Source organism: Pan troglodytes, chromosome 1, assembly GCF_028858775.2.
Source record: "Pan troglodytes isolate AG18354 chromosome 1, NHGRI_mPanTro3-v2.0_pri, whole genome shotgun sequence".
NCBI classification, from domain to species: domain Eukaryota; kingdom Metazoa; phylum Chordata; class Mammalia; order Primates; family Hominidae; genus Pan; species Pan troglodytes.
This window is the reverse complement of record NC_072398.2, coordinates 192,870,686-192,884,819: the sequence shown is the minus strand read 5'-3', so window position 1 is coordinate 192,884,819 and position 14,134 is coordinate 192,870,686. Positions and strand designations below refer to the sequence as shown.

Here is a 14,134-nt window from a genome sequence, read left to right as displayed (position 1 = left end):
CCAGAGTCATTTGAATTTTACTTGGCCTTGTCACACAAATCTTAGAAACTGCTGTCTGGCAAGAAAACTTTCCCTGTACTTTTTGGAGGAAAACTAAGAGCTCTAGAAATTGAGGTGAAGTGGAAAAAGGAGGTGGTTCCAGGGGGGTTTCTGCATCTTCAGATCAGACCAATGTTGCAGGTTAGAGGAGGGATTGTGGTGTGTGTGTGTGTTTGTGTGTGTGTGTGTGTATGCAATTGCTGCAGAGGCCTCTGGGACAATGTTGTTTCTGGCTGTGTGACATAGGGCAAATCACTTAACCCCTCTGAGTCTCACAGGACTGTGGTGAAGGTCAAAAGGGCTAGCTCGTGGAAAGCACTTTGTAGGCTTCAATCAGTTCTGTGACTACTAATTGGAAAGATGAGACAAATGACTACATAAATAAATTATATATGGCAGTGGTTACTGTGCGTCAAGCAGAGTAAGAGCTCTAGGAGCCAAATGGAGGGGCACATTGCCAGAGGTCTGGGGCTTGACTTGGGCCTTAAAGGAAGCCTAAGTCCCAGGGAAGAGAAGTGGAAGAGGCTGTAGTGCAAGTGAGGTTGTCGACGCCACCTCTGTCTCCATCAGTGTGTGTGGCTCTGAGGTGGATCTTGATTGGTTTAGCCAATTCAGATAATGCCCCCTTCTCTGACCTTGGCACATTGGCTGGTTCCAAACCAATCATACATACATTCTCCTAGTCACTGGAATTGATTCAGATTGGCCCCATCAGACAGAAACTCGGGGTTTTGGTGAGATGGCTGGGGAAACACGTCTAATCTCTTTGTATCTGGATTTGAATGAGGAAGCATGTGGGCCTAGTTTCTGGCAGGCATCTGGTGACTAGGAACACTAACCTGAGAATGTAGCCAACATATGGAGGTGGGAAGAACCTGGAAAATCACAGAAAAATGGAGTTCCAGCCCCAGTCAAACTGTGCCTGATGTCTGTTGCATCTGGAGTATTACATGAACTAATCAATCTGCTTTATTAGGCCAGTTTGGATACAGGGGCTGATACAGGGGCTGATGGAGGGATCTGAGTAGGGAGCCGAGAGTCTACTTGGTGTTAGGCAGCCATGAATGAGGAGACCCTGTAGGCAGGAGTAAAGGGTGGGTGGGGGTGCGTAGTGGGGTGAGGGTGGCTGAGGTCTATAGGAAATGAGACTAGAAGAAAGTCTGGGGTTGAATAATGGAATGACTCAAATGCAAGGTTAAGAATTTGGGCTTGATTTTGTAGGCAATGGGGTGTAGCTTCAGATTTGTGAGCAGAGGAAGGGAAAGGATAAGTGATGTGAACACAGTGATATTTTGGGAAGATCAACGTAAGAGTGGGATATATATATATATAGGATTGGAAAGAGAAATTGGGGGCTGAGACTTTAAAAATTATCATTTATGGATGCTACACATAGTTCATGTATTATCTCACTTAATCCTTAAAAGAGCCTCCCCCATCCCTCTTTTTTTTTTTTTTTTTTTTTAAGCTGAGTTTCCAAAATCTTGCGTAACTTGACTAGACCACATAATTAGCAAATGGTGGAGTCAGGACTTGAACACAGGTCATCTGACTTCAAACCCTGTATCCTTATTCACCATATTTATGGTAACACAGTTGACAAATTAGGATGGGCTAGATAAGATAGTGGCTACAGAGGTGGAGAGAATGGAACGAGAGATATTAGGTTGGTGAAGTTCTAGATGTTTTGTCATTACAATCAGAAACCAGATCAGGATAACCATTGTTATCAACATTTAAAAAACTCTTTTCCAAAAGTGCTAGGCATTGCAATTAGATAAGAAGATGAAACAGAAAGTATAAATGTTGGGAGAGAGGAGCAAATAATCATAGTTTGCAGATAAGATGATTATTTATCTGGAAAACTCAAGACAATATTCTGTAAAACAATCAGAAAAAATAGAGTTTAGTAAAATGGCCAGTAACAAAACAATTTACACAAACTAACAGCTTTTCTATTTATAAAATGACTATCTAGAAGGTAAAATAAAAGCTCCATCCATACTGTAAAACACAAACACAAAATACTCAGAAATAAACTTTACAAAAAAGTGTGTAGCATTACATGAAGAAAACTCTTCTGAGTTTGAATAAATATGGTATATACCTAGTTCTTGAGTAGAAAGATTTAATGCTTTAAGGATGTCAATTCTCCTAAACAAATGTGTGAAATTAAGATAATCCAATCAAGATCCCAACAGGATTAGAATTTTTTTTGACAAAATAATTATGAAGCTAATCTGGAAGAATACCAAATGAGAATAAGGAAAATTCCAAAAAAGAAAAATGATGAATATTTACTCTATCAGATATTAAAATGTTTTATAAAGGCACAATATAATTAAAATTCTTGTGTAGGAATAGACAGATCACTGGGACAGACTAGAGTCTAGAAATGGGCCCAGATATTTAAGGGAATTTTTGTTTGTTTTTGGAACAGAGTATCAGTTTGTTGCCCAGGCTGGAGTTCAGTGGTGTGATCTTGGCTCACTGCAGCCTTGGCTTTTCGGGCTCAAGTGATCCTCCCACCTCAGCCTTCTGATTAGCTGGGACTACAGGTGCAGGCTACCACACCCAGCTAATTTTTTGGATTTTTTTGTAGAGATAGGGTTTTACCATGTTGCCCACATTGGTCTTGAACTCCTGGGCTCAAGCGATCTGCCACCTTGGCCTCCCAATGTGCTGGGATTATAGGCATGAGCTATTGCACCCTGCCTTAAGGTATTTTTATATGATAAAACAGCATTTTAATTGAGTTGGGAAAATATGGGCTATTTTATAAATGGCATTGGGATAATGGGCCAGCCATAGCAACACTCCTTACTGGGGTAAGAACTCTCTGACTTGGTCTAATAAGCTCAAGCCATGAAGACCACATGGCATAAATATGAGTGAATATTTTGATCATCTTAAGGTGGGGAAGATTCTTCTAAGTATGACGTGATATTTGAAATCATAAAAGAAAAGATTGATAAATTTGACTATATGAAAATTAAACATTTAAGTACCTTAAAGAACATTATAAGAAAATTTTAAAAGAGGGGTATATATATATGTATGTATGTATATATATATATATATATATGACAACAGTTTAATTTTATTTCTAATGTACAAAGAGCTCTTACAAATCATTAAGAAAAAGATAAATATCTCATTAGAAAAATGGGCAAAGGACATGAACAGGCAATTCACAAATGCCTGAAAAAGCAAAAAGACATTTATTTCCCCCTCCCTATAATCTTAGCAATGCCAATAGAAACAAGCATCATTTGCCTTCTGTCGATCTGGCCAAACATTAAGGCTGACAAAACCCAGGCTTGACGAGGGTCTGGACTAATGTGTGGGCATGGTTGATGAGAATTTTGCTGTTGTAAGCTTTCTGAAGGACAGAGTGGCAAAATAGAAATAGCATACCCTTAATTGCAGCCATCTCATTTATTGGATTTTATTCTAAGGCAATTGTTGCAAAAATGAGCAAAGAGAATATGCACAAGGATATTTATCACAACATTGTTTATGAGAACAAAATTCTCACAACATCCTTAAATGATCATCAGTAGAGACCCAGTTAAATAAAGTATGATACATATAATGGAATACTATGAAGTAATTAAAATAATTTTGTAGAGCTCTATTTATTGACATAGAAAGATGTCTAGGACATATTGTTGAGAGAGAAAAGCAGGTGTCAGCGAGAACAGTATGTATAATACAATTCCTCGTCTATAAAATTATATACATAGATCTCTATGTGTATATATGCATAGAGATATGTCTGGAAGGCTGTTCACCAAAATGCTTGGAGTGGTTGTATCTGGGAGGTAGGATTTTTACTTTCTTTTTTGTACTTTTAAGTATTGGTTAGATTTTTTTTTATAATGAAGATATATCATGTTTTTTAATCAGAACAAAGAATAATTCTATTTGTTGTAGCATTTTGGAAATAAGGCAGATACTAAATAGAAGGAATCAGCATGTGGTGATTTAACAGATGTGGATAAGGAGTCAAGACATAAGCCAAGAATTTGCCCTTTGGTGCCCAGAAGGTTCATGCATCATGGCAAACCCAGAGCAAGAGTTGATGCTGGAGGAAGAAGGAGGCCCTGGGTTTTCAGAGCTTTGTTCTGTGGCAGTGGCTGGTGGGCAGTATGGCTGCCTCTTAGAAGGGGAGGGCTGGGGTGGGCTTTTCCCCAAGGACAGAGCTAGGGATGAAATCTCAGAGGGAGAGAGTGCATCGGCAGGAGCAGGAGAAAGCTGGAAACTGAGCCTGGAACACAGCCATGGTGACAAGACGGGTGAAGAAACAGGATGCGTGGTCAGGAAGGCACGGGGCTACAGGAGCATGGAGTGTCTCAGGATTCCATGGGTGTGGGGGCGAATTTCTAGGGAAAGGTCAACCATATCTAATGATGCAAAGGCACAGAGGCTGGGGAAAGGGCACAGGACTTGACAAATAGGACCTTGTTGATGACCTTGGACCGAGCAGTTTCAGTGGAGGAATGAGGCTGTGCATTGTCGTGTGTGGGAGTAAGGGAGTTTGTTGTGGGAGAAAGGAGGATTTTAGCTTGGGGGAGCTGATTTAAGGGAAAGGGACTGAGCCTTGAATAGAGATGTCAATAACTGGCTCGTGTGCCTCCCTGCTCACTCCCCAGCCCTGGCAGGCATCACTAGTCATTCTGCCGAGCCCAGATGAAGCCATAAAATCTTTCTCCTAATAGCCAGCTCAGGGAGCCGCTACCAGGTTCTTGGAGTTGGCTGCTGAGATGAACCTATTTTCCATGCCTGGGCTTGAACACACGCTTGCAGGATGATGAGAAGAAATACATGGAAGGGGCGACGGAAGGAGCAGGAAAGCCGAGGCCTGGTGGAGCCAGGGCCTCCCATCCATGCAGGCATAGACAGTGAGCTCAGTCTGGTGAGACTTCCAGGCCAGAGCCTGGATGAGTGGAGCACTCTGCCAGTGAGTCTGAGTTGACCAAGCACTAGAACAAGAGAACAAGTTCGTCCTTTTGGTGATGCTGTGAAAAAGCCCAACTGTGTGTGAACTACCAGTTGGTGTGCAGATATTTGAGGACTCACCACGGCCCACCATCTGGCTGTCCAGAGAAAGCATCGTCGGCAGTCTGTTGTCTGGAACACTGAGCATGGAGGGGTCTGCCTGTGGGTTCCAACTGCAGTGCCCGAGAGCAGAACAAGGAGTTGTGGCTCAGTAGTGGCTTGTTGGGAAGACTTTTAAGGAATATACTCAGTGTGATTCGGCTGCTGGGCCTCTAATGGTGTTTTGATTGCATCAGTGGGAGCATGGGGTTCTGGATAGTGGAGATAAATGCTCTTTTGGACTCTCAGTGGCCAGAGCTCCTCTGGAGCAGTGGAGAGAGGCAGACACGCGGGCAGAGCTCACCCACAGAAAATGACCAGGGTCAGGGGAGGCTGGGCATCATGCCCATCTAGGAGAAATGCTCGAAGGAGCTCAGGCCAAGGAATTAGATGTTTGCTTTTAACCTGCCGAAGCAGTGCTTTCAAAAACATTCTCCTTGGAATCTTAGTTTCTTGCAGTTGTTTCACAGAAAAGGGTTCTATGAGCAGATGTGTTCAGGAAATGCAGCACCCACAGCTCAGTGCACGTGAGTACAGTAAAGGCTTTGAGAAGTCCTGCAGCGAAGAAACTTGTTTAATGTAGCATTTTCTCAAGCTTATTCAACTACAGAAGCTTTTTCAGTTCCATATCGATTTGCCTCCTGCAGGACTAGTGACGGACCTGGGGCAGAGGGAGCAGCGCATCCTGTGTGGTCCCAGACATACAGAATTGTTTGGGCAAATGTAAGAATGTTGCAAAGAGGCAAATTTTGGCTCAGTTCAAGGAAGAACTTTGAAAGCAATTGCAGATGTTTAACCCATGAAGGAGGTGGTAAAGGAATTTGAGTTCCCAGAAGCCTCAAGCAGAATGTGGACTTAGCAGGAATCCTGCAGAAGGAAGCCAGGTTCTAGGGGGTTGTCATCATAGATTTCTGTGGTTCCATGAGTCCTGGGAGAGGGGCTCCTTGGCTGCCCCATAGTAGTACTCCTCCCTCAGAACCTGTGGCCTAGCTTGTATTGCTGCGTACAGCAGCCAGGCGGACTTGGAATGCTTGAAATGAGCAGTCTGCGAAGGTAAGATGTGAACACACGAATATCCTCATTAAGTCCCAAATACACATCCCAAACTTTACATAACAGGAGCAGCAGCTGGAGACGCCCACAGCCCTAATTGCTTTTCTGTACTAAGAGAACGTCTTCTCTTCAGCTCTGCTTCTCCCATTCATTTAGGTAATTACTGGAGGGAGCCAGCTGTGGAAGGCTGGCGGGCAGGCAGGCGCATTTGTGACACCACCTAATGGGTGCCGCCATGAGGATGGGGTGCCACGGGAGCTGGAGCCTGTCCGTGCTCTTCATGGGGAGTAGGGTGCTGAGGATGGGAGGCCAGCTGCTCGGCTTCAGTCCTGATCTCAGTGGGCCCAAAGTGAGCTGCCGGGATGGAATGCCTCTCCTCCCAGGGACTTGACAAGCATGATTCCAAGAAAGGACAGATCCAGAGCCAGGTACAGGCATGGGGAGGGGAACGCATGGAAGAATCGACTCTGCTCAACGAATTGCTCAAGATGCTTTCTCTGAATCTCATGCTGGGCTGGGGCACTGAGGCCGATCAATCAGGAAGAGCCCACTCTCTAAGCTCACAGGCCAGGGGAGGAAGCAGTCACGGGCCAGAAAGGGCTGGGATCAAACGAAGCTATCAGGACTGGGGTGTGCAGAGGACACAGAGACTGACTCTGTCTTGGTGACAGGGAATCTGGGAAGATGTCTTGGAATAAGAGATAGTAGGATTGGGCCTTGGAAGTGTGTATGACCCTGCAGTTGGTGATCCCTTCTGCAAAATGGGGCCAAGGAAAACTTCCAGGCCCCAAAGTGACATCTGGTTTGTCCCCTTGCTTCCTGGTCCCTAGTAACAACCTGGGACTCATGAGGATCCTCTTGAGGTTTCTTTAAGGCAGTCCTGAGCATGGGGCTCGCAGCTGGAGCCAGCCTGGAACCTGGGCCCTTGGTGGTTGGCCAGGGTGGGTGCCCTGGAAGAGTCAGCTTTGAGCCTGTCTTCAGAGGGGCCCTAGGGAGGGCTGTGGCCTAGGCGCTCTGCCCACCAGGCTTCCTGTGGGTGGCAAGTGAAACTTTTCCTCTTGGTTCTCTCCCAGAAGCCAGCTTCATTCCCCCAGCCCCAAGTGGCGGCTCCTTGGGCCGGAAACAATGTGCTTTCTCCACGCCTTAGAGTGGAAGTCAGCAGTTTGGCACCGTCTGGCTGGCAGCCTCCACCGGCTTCCTTTGGCACTTTATTGGCAAAGGCGGTGACATTTCTTTCAGTTGGGTGGGTGGAGCTGTTATGCAAACTCCCGCTCTCCTCATTCGCCAGATGAATATTCATGACTCAGGCAATCTGTACCAGCCAGACTTTCCTGAGGGCGGCAGCTTTTCTTCTCTTCCTCTCTCTCTTTTTCTTTCTCCTTCTCTCCTTCCCAGCTCTTTGGAAAGCTGAAGTGCAGCTATATTTAATTTACAAATACAGAGCCATTTAGCTTGCCTTTTGAGATGCAGGCACTGGGGAGGAGGTGCTGGGGAATGGGAACAGTGGTTGAGGAGTTTGGTCCTGACCCTGTGCCTCTAAGCTCCAGTGTCCAGCCCCTGGGCCCTAGATCCTGGGAAGCTTCGGGAGTCTGGAGCTTCTTTGAGCTTGGCCTCTTGGGGCCTTCAGGGATGAAGGTACAGCAGCTCACGCCACCCTATTCCACACTGGCCTCTGAGGTCAACATGGAAATTCTCAGGCAATGATGCTTTCCTGCAATTCATGGCCTGGGACCCACCAATACATCTTCTCCTGCTCTGCTCTCCCGTTTGTCAAGGCCCACCCAGACCCTGCTCCAAGCTCTAGGTGGAAGCCCAGAAGGCACTGGAGCATTTGCTAGTCATTGGCTTTCCGGGGAAAGAAATAATCCTTGTTTGGGGTCCAATTCCTTGGGGACACCTTACTCCCTTTCTAGGAAGGACAGGTCCCTAGTTTCCTTTGTCTCTTCCCAAAGAGGCACCAAGAACTCTGGCAGAGGGGTCAGAATTACCAGAATTTGCCAGGAAATGTGGTCTTAGCGAGGATGTGCTTGCGTGAGCACGTCTTGTGTGTGTGTATGTAAATATTTACGCACAGCTTAAGTGAGTCTGTGTGCCTACATCTATGTTCAAGTGTCTGAGTGTGTGTCTGTATGTGTAAGGGCGTGAATGTGTGTGTCGCGGGAAGTCTGGGAATGCTTGCATATGTGCGAATGTGCCTCTCCAGTTCGCGTTGCGTGTGTACCTTTGGGGGGGCTGGGGATATCATGTGTAAATACGGGTGTTCCTGGGGGGCCCAGACGTGTATGCGAGTGTGTATGTCTATTAAGTGAATTGTAGGTGTGTGTAAAATGAGAGTCTGGAGGAGAGAAAGAGAGAGTGTGCATGTGTGTGTGTGTGTGTGAGTGTGTGTGTTAGGGTGTGTTTCCCTGACCTCCATTTCCTCCCAAACCTTTTCCTCTCCAGGAAGGTGGAGGGGGACGTTTCCCCCTTTGCAAGTGTTACAGATTCTATCCGAGGACGTGAACAGAAGGTTTCCCAGCACAGAGCGTCCTGAAATTACTTTATATTCCCCCCTCCTTGTTTCATCTAATCAAAATAGCAGCATTAGGCTCACCCATTCTCCCTGCCCACCCCTCAGCCCTGGGGGAGGGAGCGAGGCGGGCGGGCCATCTTGCCTGACCCCCTTTGAGAGCACCTTGCAGGCCTGAGCCAAGGAGCTGTCTTCCAAATCTCCTCTTTCCTCGGCGGCCCATGCTTCAGTGGCAAGAGCCAGCTGCCTCCCTGCCTGCCAGCAACTGCCAAGCTCTTCCAGAACCCACATCTAGGCCCGGCCTCATTTACAAATATGCAAATTTGCATCTTTTCTGGTATGCAAATGGAGACATGACAAATAGCTAATTAGGGTCAAAAGAAGCACTCTGAACCAATTAGTTGTAGGGTCTATCCCTTTCTCCTGGGAGAAGACTGGGCCTTCCTGCTCCCTTCCCAGCGCTGACTCCCAAATGCCCACACACTCTGGCATCCTGTCTGGCTGGGGCCCTGACTGTGAAGAGCACTGAAACAGACGTCAGTGCATGGGCCTCAGTCTTACCTCTGACCTAGCCATGTTACCCTGGACTCATTTGACTGAGCCTCAGTCTCTTCCTCTGTGAAATGGAGCAATGACAATGACTATCTTGTCCCTAACCATCCACCCCAGCATAGGGAGACTTGGGAGGACTTGGATGTAAATAGCCTTTGAAAACTGTACTACAGGCCAGGCGCGGTGGCTCACACCTGTAATCCTAGCACTTTGGGAGGCTGAGGCAGGTGGATCACCTGAGGTCAGGAGTTTGAGACCAGCCTGGCCAACATGGCGAAACCCCATCCTACTAAAAATACAAAAATTAGCCAGGCGTGGTGGCGCGCGCTATAATCCCAGCTACTCAGGAGGCTGAGGCAGGAGAATCACTTGAACCGGAGGGGTGGAGGTTGCAGTGAGCCGAGATCACACCACTTCACTCCAGCCTGGGCAAAAGAGCAAAACTCCGTCTTGGGAAAAGAAAAGAAAAGAAAACTGTACTACAATTTGTCTGATAGGCACATCACTTGTAATCTTACAAAGTACTTTCTGCCCTTGATCTCATTTAATCGTCCCATCAACCCTCTGAATTAGATGAATTCAATGTAGGGATAGGATGGCAGTAGGTTTCATTCCACATGCCAACTCTGGCCAATTATGAATGGTGCTTGGAGTGGTGTGTTGAGAAGATTCAGAGGCCAAGTCTAAATTCACGAAAAAAGAGACTGTGAGCTCTTAGTGACATTTCCCATGGGCAAGTGTTTGGATTCTGGGAGGTCATGTGCTGCACACTTACCTACCTGAAAGATATGGAATTTGGAGCAGGAACCTGCGTTCCAGTCCTGTCTGCTCCCTTGATTAAGTTACTTATCCTTCCTTGGCTCAGCTTCCTAGTATAAAGCAGGGAAAATAAAACCTATGTCTTTGGGTTATTATAAAGATTAGGCAAGGGAAACTTAGGCAAAATCTCTTTGTCATCTGGGAGGGGATGTCCATTTAATTGGCATGTCAGTAGGGCAGGCATATTGTCCATTTCACAGGTGAGGAGCTTGAGGCCTGGAGAGGGTGGATGACCTGGAGAAGAAGCTGGCAGCGTCACCAGGCAGGGCTGCATGGCAACTGGGGCTGCTTCTCTCTCTGCCACTACAGGATCCTGGCTCCCTCACACCACCCCCATGCTGATGCCCCACACGGGCTGCAACAAGCCCTGCTGGCCTGGCTCCATTTCTGGGTGTGAAATTTGGCTGAGTCGGCACCTGGTAGAATGGAGCAATTGCTATCCTGGAGCCTGGGGCCTGGGACAGGGCCAATGCGCAGACCAAGGGTTGATGGGCAGATCTGACCAAGGGTTGGTGGGTGGGCCTGGCGGGCTTGGCCAGGGAACTCGCCAAAGCTGGGCAGCTGGCAGGAGTGGGGCAGGAGAGGGCCTGGCTTGAGGACAGCCACTCAGGGAAGCTGAGACCCAGGGCCTAAGCTCAAAACGGAGCCCAGCAGCATGAGTGTCTGCCTGGTTGCTGGCGTGCCTGAGCATGTCGGCCGGTGTCTCTGAGCTTTTCTTTGTGTGTGTGCACGTGTCTAAGGGTATGCTGGGTGCGTGTGTTCTTATAAATGAGTGTGCATGTCTATCAGTGCAAGAGCAGGTGCACCCATGTAGTTGTGCACATCTGTGTACCAAGGTGTGTCTGTGTCAGTGTGAGCCTACACATCTGTGTATAAGCAAACTTCTTGCATGCATACATCTGTCAGTATCCGTGTGTGTCTGTGCATTTCTGCCTGTATCTGCAAATGTCTGCTTGTGCACTGTCCATGCAGGTAGGTCCACACTGGTGTGTGTCTGATGACCTCTGTCAGTATCTGCGGACATGAGTCTGTGCTTTCTGTTAGCATCTGTGCAAGTGTCATCTACGTCTATGAGCATGTTTGTTCTTTCCAGTGCCTCTATGTGTCTTGTACCTGTATGTAAATCTGTCCATGCCTGTCATGAGTGTCTCTGCAGCTGTGCCTGTATGTTGGTGTATTTTGCAGTGTGTACATCTAGTGAGGGTATTGGTATCCACTTCAGGATGCAGGCATGGCTGTCTCAGGGTGAGCAGGATGGAATCTTCCCTGTGTCTGCAGTGGCTCCCGGTCATCACTTCCATCTTTGCGCTGTGGCTGAGGCCTCCTGGACTCTCATGTTCCTTTCCTCTGCTTGAAGGGAAGCTTTGCTCAAGGTTTCCCAGGGTGCTGCCTCTGACAGGACCAGGCCCTGGTGTCCCTGAAGGAGGACCCGCTTTGCCCTTTGGACTTGTTTATCCCTCCCCTCACTCTTTCCTCCTCTCATCTCCTTTCCTTTTTCTTTTCTTCCTTGCATTCCTCATCCCTGTCCCTTTTCTCTCTCCCTCTTTCTTTCCTTCTCTCCTTCCTTCCTTTTTTGCAACTCGCTTGAAGAGACTGGGTCTTGGGCTGCTGTGGGAGTGACAAATGACGTTTCAGAAGCCACACTTCAACCTCTGGAGAGGGGTCCCCACTCCCGCCCCCATGCAGATGCAGCTCCAGAGCCACCCAGGCTCCGGGGGCTCTGTAAATTAAAGCCATTGCATGCCCCACTGCATTTTAATCATCAGCCCCCAGCAGTAGCTCCGAGTGAGAACCCATGACCTTTTCTCCTTCCCTTTTGAGGAGCCCTCTCCCACCGCTCCTACACTGCTGGTAAAAGGCAGCCGCACTGCCTGCTGGAAGACCTGCCAGCTTGGGCTTCAGAGCACTTCTGCCTCAGATCCACGACGATCCCTTCTGTCATCGTGGGACCTTTCCTGGGATTTGATTTAGGGCGACGCTTCCTCCTGTCTGTGTCCTGAGTCCTGCCTTCCCTGGCTGGTCCTCCTTGCTTAGTCACCCAGATCATTCCCAGACAGCTGCGCCCTGGATATGGCTCCTCTCATGTGCTGCCTGGAAATGTCTCCTCTCTTCTCACCTGCTGAGAGGTCCTTCTGGGCAGGGACTCGGGCAGATTCATTCCTGCCTGCCCCACATTTCCCTAGCCCAGGGCCTGGCCCGTTGCAGTGCTGAAGGATGATTCTGGTAAGAAACAAGGTACTCCAGCTCACATCTTGCAATGATTATGCCTCCCCCACTCTCCCTTCTCCTTGCAGTTCTCTCTCTTCACTGATGATTTTGGATGCAATTTAAAATAAAAATATTGATTAAAAATGGAAACTATATAAATAAAAATGAAAACACTTAACATCAATGTGTCATTTGAGCTTTAACATAAAGAGAAAACATGTGAAGATGACAATTTGTGGACAATTCCAAATTAGCATGAAGTTCTCAGCTGGTAAGTATCTTGACTTTTTTCCCCTCTCTTGGGGTCTGTGGAATCCTGACCAGGCATGTGGTGCAGTAGAATGGGAGGAACTTGGCTTCGGTCTTGATAAGCCTGGGTTGAATCTTCCACTTATGGGCTTTCTGAAGCTCAGTTTCCTTATCTGTGTAATGGGGAGAAAGGCCCTACTTCATGGGGTGATTGTGAGGCTGATAGAAAAGGGCACACAGGGGCCAGGCCCAGTGGCTCATGCCTGCAATCCCAGCACTTTGGGAGGCCGAGGCAGGAGGAGTTCGAGACCAGCCTGGCCAACATGGTGAAACCCTGTCTCTACTAAAAATACAAAAATTAGCTGGGCATGGTGGTGGGTGCCTATAGTCCCAGCTACTCAGGAGGCTGAGGCACGAGAATTGCTTGAACACAGGAGGCAGAGGTTGTAGTGAGCCAAGACTGCATCACTGCATTCCAGCCTGGGCAACAGAGTGAGACTCCATCTTAAAAAAAAAAAAAAGTCAGGCTGGTCTCGAACTCCTGACCTCAGGTGATCTGCCCGCCTCGGCCTCCCAAAGTGCTGGGATTACAGGCAAAACCCTGTCTCTACTAAAAATACAAAAATTAGCTGGGCGTAGTGGCAGGTGCCTGTAATCCCAGCTACTTAGGAGGCTGAGGCAGGAGAATCGCTTGAACCCAGGAGGTGGAGGTTGCAGTAAGCTGACATTGCACCATTGCACTCCAGCCTGGGTGACAGAGCAAGACTCTGTCTCAAAAAAAGGAAAAAAAGAAAGAAAGAAAGAAAATGGTGCACAAGGCCAGAAGCAGTGCCTTGTGTCTATCATTTCACCTTCAGAATACAGCCAGAGTCCAACCACTCCTTCCACAGACACTGCTATAGTAGAGGTCCATGCCCAGTGGTCTATTCTCTATGCAGCAGTCACAGTGATCCTGTTAATTAGCATTTAAGTCGTAGCACATCACTTGTCTGCTCAGAGCCTGCAGTGGTGCGTATCTCATTGGGAGTAAAAACCAAGGTCATCATAGCAGGCTCAAGGCCTCACATGGTCAGTCATCCCTCACCCCAGGGCCCCCATCCCTGTCTTTACTATTCTCCCCCATTGCACTTCCCTCCAGCCCCACTGCCCTCCTGGCTGTTCCTGAACATGTCGGGCACTCTCCTGCCTCAGGGCCTTTGCACACGCCATGCCCTTTGCTGGAATGCTCTTCCCCCAGATATCCTCAAGCCTCCCTCCATCACCCCCTTCAGGTCTTTACCCAAGTGTCCCCTTCTCCGTAAGGAAGACCCTGTTCTTTCTGACTTATTTTTATCTGTGGCACTTGTCACCATCCAGTATATATATTTTTTGCTGACTGATTTTCTATGTTGCTTGTCTCTCCCTGAGAGAATGTGAGCTCCTTGAGAGCAGGGATGTTTTGTCTTTGTTTTCACCATCTGGAACAGTGCCTGGCAAGTCATGGGCGCTCAATAAATATTTGTTGAATGAATGAATTGCTCATCATTTTGGAGGGTGCCAAAACATAGGAGCAGCTATCTTCCAACTTGGGCAATCAGAGGTGAGCATTCTGCAATTCTGAAAGGG

At 47.6% G+C, this 14,134-nt stretch overlaps 1 long non-coding RNA gene across 1 annotated transcript in view; it reads left to right on the top strand.

The window, feature by feature from the left end:
- LOC104007392 (uncharacterized) overlaps positions 1–13,924 on the top strand; it is a 73,797-nt gene extending 59,873 nt beyond the window's left edge. The window contains exon 5 of the long non-coding RNA XR_681614.5: positions 11,894–13,924. This is a non-coding gene — a long non-coding RNA (uncharacterized LOC104007392). The remainder of the gene's footprint in view (positions 1–11,893) is intronic.
- Positions 13,925–14,134: the final 210 nt, after the last annotated feature.